The 9,694-nt window shown below is 37.2% G+C and overlaps 1 pseudogene; it reads left to right on the plus strand.

Annotated features, from left to right (window-relative positions):
* Positions 1-3,213, plus strand: part of LOC149178721 (BTB/POZ domain-containing protein At3g22104-like) — a 4,464-nt pseudogene extending 1,251 nt beyond the window's left edge.
* Positions 3,214-9,694: the final 6,481 nt, after the last annotated feature.

Here is a 9,694-nt window from a genome sequence, read left to right on the forward strand (position 1 = left end):
GTGAGGCGAAGAGAGGATTTCCTCAATGGCTTGGCCTTCTGGAGTTGGCGGGAATTGATAAATGCATTGAAGGACTGCGAGGCTATGGTATTGACAACAGATTCTATAAGGATTATTCAGAGATGTATTGATGTATTCATAGATGAATTGATTTACTCATAGAAAGAATGAATGCTAAATGTGATACCAGTCCTACTTCATCTTCTCCTGATAGTATTGGGATTTGGTATTCTTGTCATACGAGAAGCTCTGAGAGCTCAAAAACTAAAATATGATGGTGGTTTGAAGATTTTCTATCATTGAGTATGTATCTGATGGAAGGAATTGTGAAAACCATGATTGCCCACAAAATGGACAACTTGGTTATCAATAGATTTCTTTCACATAACTTGAAGTCTACCTTGCCCATGCTTGGCTACAACTCCATATCCCACAAGAAAAAATGTGGGAGGGATGAGAAGATTATGCACCACTATGCCTAGAAAGTACAGAGGGAAGTCCTTGAAATTGTTGTGGGTTTGCTTCATTATTTGGAGAGAGAAACAATCACATGCATGAGCTTGTTTGGGATCCTAAGAGGGGGCCATTGTATTAAATGCCTCTAAATTATGCAAGAAACTAAACAATATGATTGGATCATATTTGGACAATTCTACATTGGATAACATACTGATTCCTGCACCCCAGGGGATGGGTTGCCTCTATGATGTGGATCTTGCTCTCATATATGTGGAGATTTTCCTCATGGATCAAGCGATGGTTTTTGTGCCTGAATTTCCCACAAGCTCCGTTGAGCCCACTTTGGCATTTGCTACCAGAGTCGACTAAAGAGGGTGGGTAGCCTCATGGACAAGTATAATACAAAGGTGGCCCCCCGATGTCAATCTCAAGCCCTCCAAATTTCAGTTGCTTCTTGAATCATTATCAGATGATGCCAGAGATTCCTGTGATGTGCTTTACAAAGCCTTGGATATGTATCTTGAGGTAAGTCCTAGATGGATTATCTAAAACGAACTCTTTAATATCGCCTCCATAGATACAATTTGTTATCTTTTTAAATTGTTTCGAGCTAGGCTGAGCCATTTACAATTCAATTCTTTCATGTGCCCTGAAATCTTACTAGCAACAATGGATCTTAATAGGAATCCCCAATCATACGAATGTGTTCATCAAAATTGTATGAATCAACACAAATAAGGTTTTTTGTTTGGCTTGAATTAACACTATCAATGGGCTAACTATAAGGAAGTCCTAATCACAGAAACGGTTCTTTGACTTCTCAACTTAAATGGGTTCTTTAATCTAACTCAAATGAATACCATAGTCAGGTCTTTCAATTGACCTCAAATAAACATACAAAGGTAAATTAATGGGAATTTGCTATCTGCCTTCCCCCTGTGGGGAGGTTACTATTCACCTTGGCTATTGGGTTAGGTGATTAGAGAGTTCCCTGTGTCATGCGGATTGCTATGAGTGGAACCATAAGTGGGTAAGCACCCATGAACTGTGAGAACATGGGTGCTTAAGAAGTTATCAATGTCATTTGAGTTCCGAGTTCCGAGCTTCACTGCCCAAATTCAAAATCAAACAGTACAAACGAGAGCTATTTCATTTCTACCTAGATTGGTGCAAATAGGTTCATTAATCTAGCCTGAGTTAATATTGTAAATGGTTTTTCAAGTATTGACACTAATTGCAAAAATGTTATGCCAATTCTGCTCATGACACTAAAATCAAATTCTTTAATCTGACCTGAATAATAGTGGCAATAGATTCCTTACTTTAAAGGCCAAATTATACAAGGGGGTCTTTGGTGAATGCATTAACACCAAATATATTCTTTAATCTAAGCTCAACCATTCCAAATAAATGATCCAAGTAAGCCTTCATTAATATGAATAGGTTCTTTAAACTGGCTTCATATCAATCGGGTTTGTGTTTTTTGAATCGTATACATGCCTTCCATATAGTAACCTGAGTTAATACTGTAAATTTTCATGAATTAAGTCAAAATCAGTTGAAAGTAATTCTGATCCTAGCCTGAGAGAATATGCACGAGGTTCTTGAATCCAAGATCAAATTATTAAAATGTATTTCATTATTTCAGCGTGAATGTGTGCCAATTGTATCCTGTTATCAATGAACCTTTTAACTTGGTCTGAATCTATACTAGTAGGTTCTCTGACTACAACTGACACACAAATGCAACAAGTCTTCTCATGTTTATTCTTGACAACTATTGTGGATTCTTTAAGTCAAACTTGAATTCTTTAACTTGGGTCATTAATGCAACCTCAATCAATGCCACTTGGTTCTCCAAATTTAAGCTCAAGTCAGAAGTTAAGAACATGAGAATTTTTCAGAAAATATGAGTCAATACAATCTTTGTTCTTTGAATTTATAAGCTCATCTCAGAAGTTAAGAAATTGAGACTTTTTCAGAAAATATGAGTCAATACAATTGGCTTCTTTGAAATAAGCCTTAAAACTAAGCCTGTATCAATAGCTATGGTTTCCTTCATCTGACCTGAATCGTTCATAATGTGAACAGACTTCTTAACCTTGGGTTCTTTAGCACTTCTATTGATTTTCTTAGAATTGAAGTACAACTGAGTATGTTTAATAGAAGCTGGTTTGAGAAATTGTGATTCTCAGAATCTATGCTGCTAGTAAAAAAATGTCCTTGAATATGATTTTTTCCCTACATCAAAATGATCTAAATTTGTTTTTTGAACAGGTACACCCAACGTTGTCTGAAGAAGAAGAAATGGGCCTTTGCAAATCGATCAATTACCACAAACTCTCTTTTGAAGCAAGCAAACACATTGCACAAAATTCCAGATTTCCATTGAGAATAGCAATACAAGTCCTGTTGTTGCAACAAGCAAAGCTGAGAAGCACACTTGATAGTTATTATGTGAAAAGTTCAGATTCCTTTCATTCCAATAGTGATAGCGGGATGCATTTTCCCTGGAAAGAAGAAGTCACACGCAGCAGCCCAGTAATTTTGTACTCAAAAGAGCTTGATTATAGTTCTGTGATTTGTGAGGAAAATCAAGAGTTGAAGGCAGACCTGCAGGGGATGCAATGGAGATTGAGGGAGTTGGAGAAAGTCTGCAAAAAATTGCATTCTCAAATGTCAAGACTCACTAATGTCAAAATTAAAAACAGCAGTAGCCATACCAACCATAGATTGCCAAAGCTTTGTTCATGATAAGGCATAAAAGAAATGCAATTCAATTTCAACATGAATGGATTCATCTTGTACCATAAATATAACATGCAGGAAACTGTTGGATTGGTTGAACAATGTATATTTGACAAAATGATTTTTTTAGCATATTCTTGGAGAGATACAACTGTCTTCAGAATGCTCATGCAAGCCTGGTTCCTCTAATCTAATATCTCAATGCCTAATTGATGTTTTCCTTTTGTTACATAGTGACATGTTAGTTAACCAACTGATACAGGAAAAACACGTTACAGAAGGAGAATCACTGCCAGCTACTTTTGTAGCACTTATATCTGTATCTGTTCTCTTTCTCCTTAAAGGATTCCTCTTGTCTGGCTTGAAGGGTTGAATGTATTGTTTATTGCAGGGTTGAACAGGTCTGCACATCATTTCACTGTGCAAATATATACACATGGATCCACACGACACCTTCCACACCTACACACAGATCTGCCACAATCTTTATCAAATTATTCACAGCGAAGAACGATGCTCTTCGGCCCACAATGCGTACTCAACATGAATTCCTCGATGCCCCTTTTTATTTTCGGTGTTTTGAACAGAGTTTCAGTATAAAATTTGAAAGGATTGAAAGAGGACAATACCCATTTTAGAAAAGAGGTATAAAATAGAAAGAATTGATATCGGACAATACCCATTTTAGAAAAGAGGAAAAAAAAGGGGAAAGTCATAGCTGCAAGATTGAAATTGGGGGAGCTTAAGCCAATATGTTAGAAAGCAGATTTGAGATTTGAAATCCAATGTATGTTAGAGATTTGAATTTTTCAATGGATTCCCTCACCCATTTTTGGTCCTTAATGGGGATCATAGTAGGCTTTTGGAACTTGGTCCCTCCCCAGCTGCTGGAAATGGTGAGGAGATGGCTGGAATCATGGCGGGTGAAATGGAATGCTTAAAAGTTTTTCAAGATTCCTCGGCATTATGGCTTAAGCCAATATGTTAGAAAGCTAGATTTGAGATTTGAAATCCAATGTATGTTAGATATTTGAATTTTTCAATGGATTCCCTCACCCATTTTTTGTCCTTAATGGGAATCATAGAAGGCTTTTGGAGCTTGGTCCCTCCCCAGCTGCTGGAAATGGTGAGAAGATGGCTGGAATCATGGCGGGTGAAATGGAATGCTTAAAAGTTTTTCAAGATTCCTCGGCACTATGGCTATGATGTGGTGCAGGAGAATGGATTATATAATAATGTTAGTACCTATGTCAGTACCCTGGGAGGTGTTGTGGATACTCATTGTGCTAATTTGTATAGTGAGAACAATTCCAATGATATGTTTATTACATTAGAGGCAGGTAAGAGTGTGGAGGACGTGTTTTTAGGTGCCAAGTTGTGGTGGATACATGAGGTGAAGAAGAAGGATGGTGAGGGTGATCCACAAGAGGGATAAGGCTGTTGTCCTAAGACTCTATTCAGCCCGTTGCAGAGGAAGTCGATCACAAGAAGAAAGAGCTCAAGCTCTATACAAACAGAAAGGATTCATCTATTGTCTCACTTGTTCTGGTTTTACTTCTTTATCTTTGACTTTTCTGAGTATCTGTTATTCTGGTACAATTTCTCTTTCTGCTCCCTCTCGATTTGGTTGTTCTCTCCCCTGCTTTTGGTCCAACCTCTTTAAGCTTTTGGTCTCTTCTTAAAGTACATTTTATCCACCAGAGTTACAAAATACGTAAGTAGGAGTGGGTTTCAACAAGTGTTGAAGCTTTGAGAAAGCAAATGTCATCAATAGAGACACTGCTCCTTTGATTTGCATATGGACCAGCTAACTATAACACCTAAAATTCACATGTACACCTGAAATGGTGGTGGTTGCAATGACGAATTTCTTGCACAACAGCATCGAAAAAATTGTTATCATGGCCATCAGTTGAGCAAGAGGCTTATGGGGAATGTGCATATGCACCTCTTTCTCAACATATGGCCATGATAACAAATTTTCATTGTTGTTGTGGAACACGTTCATGGTTCCCACCACCATTTGTTAGATGGCGAGGAACAATGTACATGAGAATCTATGGTGTTATGGTCAACCTCCCATGTGCATATCAAAGGAGTTTGTTTCTATTGAGAACATTTTCTTAATGAAAGATTCAACATGTATTGAAACTCACTTTGTACTTACATGTTTTTTAACTATGGTGGATAAAATGCACTCTAGGATGCCAAGAAAGAAAGAGAACAAATACAAAATAAAGATATTCAACAAAATTAAACCATACTTTAAAGAGATGAGACGGAAGGTAGGGGAAAGAGAAACCAAATGTGGAGGGAGCAGGAAGAGAAGTTGTACCAGAATAACACTTACAATAAACTTGAAAGATAAAGAGGTAAAACCACAACTAGCTGGGTCAGCAAATGAAAGAGACAAGATACAAAGAGAAGTGCTACAGAAGTAGGTTTCAACAATAATGAGCAGAAAAGTGAATCTTTTCTAAGAGCTCACAAAGACACTCCTAGTATTCACATGGAAAATTTAGATATTTTGTGAAAAAGGAAGATGTGAGTCTAAAAGGATAGTAAAAGCTTCATCGTGATATCTCGGAAGATGCAGGAAAATTCTTTTCTACATAATGTATATTTGTATCCCTGTATTCATGTAACAAAAATTTTCAGCATGAAAATAGATTCAAATATAAAAGGATTGAAGCTTTTACTGATGCCTAAAAAGTTATAGCAAACTGTAATATTAAACAAACAAATCCTAGTATAAAGAGAAAAGAAGGAAAATCTAATTTTTGATCTGAATTGCTTGCCAAGTAGAGGTAGAATTATACCAGAGGATAGTATTGAAGATTTTATTGGTAAAGAGAAGATTATGACTAAATGTAAACTTGAAAGAACACATTTAAAGTTGAGGTAGAATTATACCAGAGGATAGTACTGAAGTTTTTATTGGTACAGAAAAGATTATGACTAAATGAAAACTTGAAAGAACACATTTAAATATGAAGAGAAAGGACGGAAAGATTTCATCATCCTGATCTCAATTCTTTACCAGTTTAGTTAGATGATAGTGGAGATATTATTGAAAATGTGAAGGATAGTAATAACTGGCTTGAGGCAGAGTAAGAGCTACAAATTCCTTCATATGAATAACCTAGAAAAGGATGTAGACTACCCTTGATTACTGGAGGAATCAAGATTCCTCATGAAAAAGGTTTTGATGCTCACTTTGATGGGAATGTGTTGCTTCATTATGTTGTGGATGCAATCTTAGGAGCATTAGGTCTACCTACTTCTATTACTCTACCTACACTGTGAAGAGTATCTAGCATAATCTTGCATGTCTCTGTATCTGGAGCACATCCTTCAGATTCCAACTGATTAAAGGACTTTAGAGCTTCATTAATATTACCATACTTAAAGAATGCACCTATAAATACACTATAAATGTCACTATATGCAATGTAATCCTTGTCAAGCAATAAGCTAACGAGCATATATGCTTCATGCACCTGCTGTTTTAAACAAAATCCATTTATCAAGACACTGCAAGTATTGATATCAAATAAGCAATCTTCTTTTATGTTAATTTTAGGTATGTTCTATGCGAGAGCAATTTATTTAAATTTTCACAGTTAGCAATCACATCAGCATTAAAGTAAACTGCAGATAGAACATAAATATAAATCACAGAAGACAAGCCAAGACAAGAGGACACAAGATATGGCGCCAACCAAGGACAAACCCCAAAATGTGGGGAAACCCTTGATCAATTCTTCTTTTACGTTCTTCAAAGTTCATCAGAGAGAGAGAGAGATAGTACATTTACAATAGAAGTGAACACTTTTGACTTTTGATATCTGCATGAGATCAGTTGAAGACATATTGCTTCATTTGATTCTCTATGGTGACTCCTTCACCTATCAGAGTGTTGCCTTACGTCCATTTGCTGCACATAACCGTGTGACACCATGTTGTACTGTCACATGTGTAGAACCTTGATGACTGAGCTGCTCTCATCTTCATGTTGCTCATCATGCTGCATCTTCCATGGTCTTATTCATCATCATGCTCATCATCTCATTCATCATCATGCTGCCCATGCTCATATCATCATGCATCATTAAGTTGCCCATGCTCATATCATCATGTTGCTCATAATGCTGCCCATACATCACGCTGCTCATGATCTCATATATCATGTTGCCCATGATCTCATACATCACGTTGCCCTTGCTATCCTTCTGTTGCTTCATTATTAAGTTCATATACATATTAGCCTTAGCTGTTTGCTATGGCTTGCAGCCTAGCAAAGCAACTAGGTTATAGTTCCAGAATCCTCCACGCAGTCCCATTATTTGCTGCGTATAGGGTTTGTCCATTGACAGCGTTTAGGGCTGTTAGGACAATGTATTATTGCCTCCAATTATGACTGTGTTTACGGCTGTGTGTATGATTCCTATTGATTGCGTATAAGAGGAGTCCATGACTGTGTATGGATATGACCAGCGTATCACTGTCTATATGCCCAGCGTATATAGTGTCTTCATAACCAGCGTATGAAGTCTTCTCCTCTCACAGCATTTAGGGCTTCACGTGGCTGTAGTTTAGGGTTGCGTAAACCTTCACACCTTGGCAGCCACAGGTCTTTTATTAACTGCGGCCAAATCTGCGGCTTCTTCCATGCGTTATGACTGCGGCTTCTACCATGCGTTATAAGTGTCTTAATGACCAGCGTATAAACTACGTGGATGTCTTCATTGCCTGCTCAGCATATAGGGTTTCCATAACTATGTGTATATTGTCTTCATGATAGCGTATACACTGCGTGGATGTCTTTATTTATTAACTGCATAAGGTCTCCCTCCTGTGCATATATTGTTGGGCATTTCAGCGTATATATATATATATTCATTACCAGCGTATATATATATTTCCACTGCCTGCGTATAAGGTCTTTTATGTCTGCATATAGATTAGGGCATCATCTTGCAGCTAGGGCTCCTTCTAGGCCAACGTATTCTTTTGGTCCTCTCTTTCTCCAAAAACCCAAGACATGGAGAGGAGATCACCTCCAGAATACATGTCCAAAATGACTTCAAGTCCTCACCAATTTATACTAAAACATGGACGATGAATAGACATGTCTATTAGGCTTCTGAGCCTACTCAAGTCGCTAGCCGACTTAACAATTTATCCATAACATAAATAAATTCATAACTTCATAAATATTTATCGGAATCGAATAATCTTTAGATCAATCCTACACCTCTCAATGAGAGGGATCCAATAAAAATATCAGCTGCCATAAATAATATGACCCACGTGGAGTTTGGCCCTAGTTGCCAATTTTAACATTTTAGCATTGCATGCAAAAGCTTTAATGCTTCCAACATCTGGCCTTTCTTAAATAAGCCCTCAATTAAAGTCTTGCTTCTATCAAAGATCATGCACCTCTCTGTTTTTCACTACATCATCAAGGACTGTAGTTGCTTCATGCAACATGCCCTCTACATGCAACATACTCTCTTTATAGAGGGCATTCAACACGTGTATAGATAGCAATATCAGTGCATTTCCCACTTTGTACATTCCATCCAGTTATTTTTAACAACAATCATTGTACCAACTATAGAAGATTTCTGAGAAACATTCAATCTGTGGAACTCAAAATGCTTGCTTCTCAATTTGTCTATATCATTTTCATTTTCCTCAACAAAGGCTTCATTAGAATCTTCTCTATTGTAGTATACTACCCTGGCAAGCACAACCAAATTTGTTTTTTATCATCTAAGTCAATAAGCAAAGCTCTCCATATTCACAAATTTGTAGCCAAATGACAAACCTAAATGCCAAAACATTTATTCTTTGTGTTTCTATTTTTGTGGAAAAATGGATGCACGTCTAGAACATATGCTTTCATCTCCAACGTATTGCTATTCTCATTCTTACCATTTGTATCTTCACATTGACACTTCGTTCTACTTACTACAGCTAGCATGTAGTCGTGAAGGCCTTCCACATACTAAGGTATTGTTGATGAAAGTATAAGAATATCCTTTGGTTGAGCATTAAGATTTGATTCCCTTCCTCTCTCCTATATCATATTCTCTATTAAATCAACATTCTGTATACCAACACTGCACCTTTTAATGGTTGTATATTTTGATTTTCTGGAAAGTATACAACTGCATATGGAGCTTAAGAGATGGATTTAAGAGTATTGTGGAGTTCAACCCTCGTTTCTTCTATGGGAGGTGTGTTACACAGTATTTTGTCACACCTCCTGCACTTCCCTGTGTCATACCCCGGAGTGCCAAAACCTTGACAACTATGCAATGTACCCATCCTAATATGCAATTTAGATCCTCCTTGAAGAACTAATGAAAAGTTGCCTTGAGCCTTTCCTGAGAAAAATGAGCTCAAAACCCTAATTTCTAGGTCAGCGCGACTGTGACACTACCCTCTCGTGTTGATGGCAAGTTGCACCATATGAGCC

The sequence above is a fragment of the Pinus tabuliformis genome, chromosome 4_1, assembly GCF_031772625.1.
Source record: "Pinus tabuliformis cultivar Carrire ecotype Pingquan chromosome 4_1, CPIR1, whole genome shotgun sequence".
NCBI classification, from domain to species: domain Eukaryota; kingdom Viridiplantae; phylum Streptophyta; class Pinopsida; order Pinales; family Pinaceae; genus Pinus; species Pinus tabuliformis.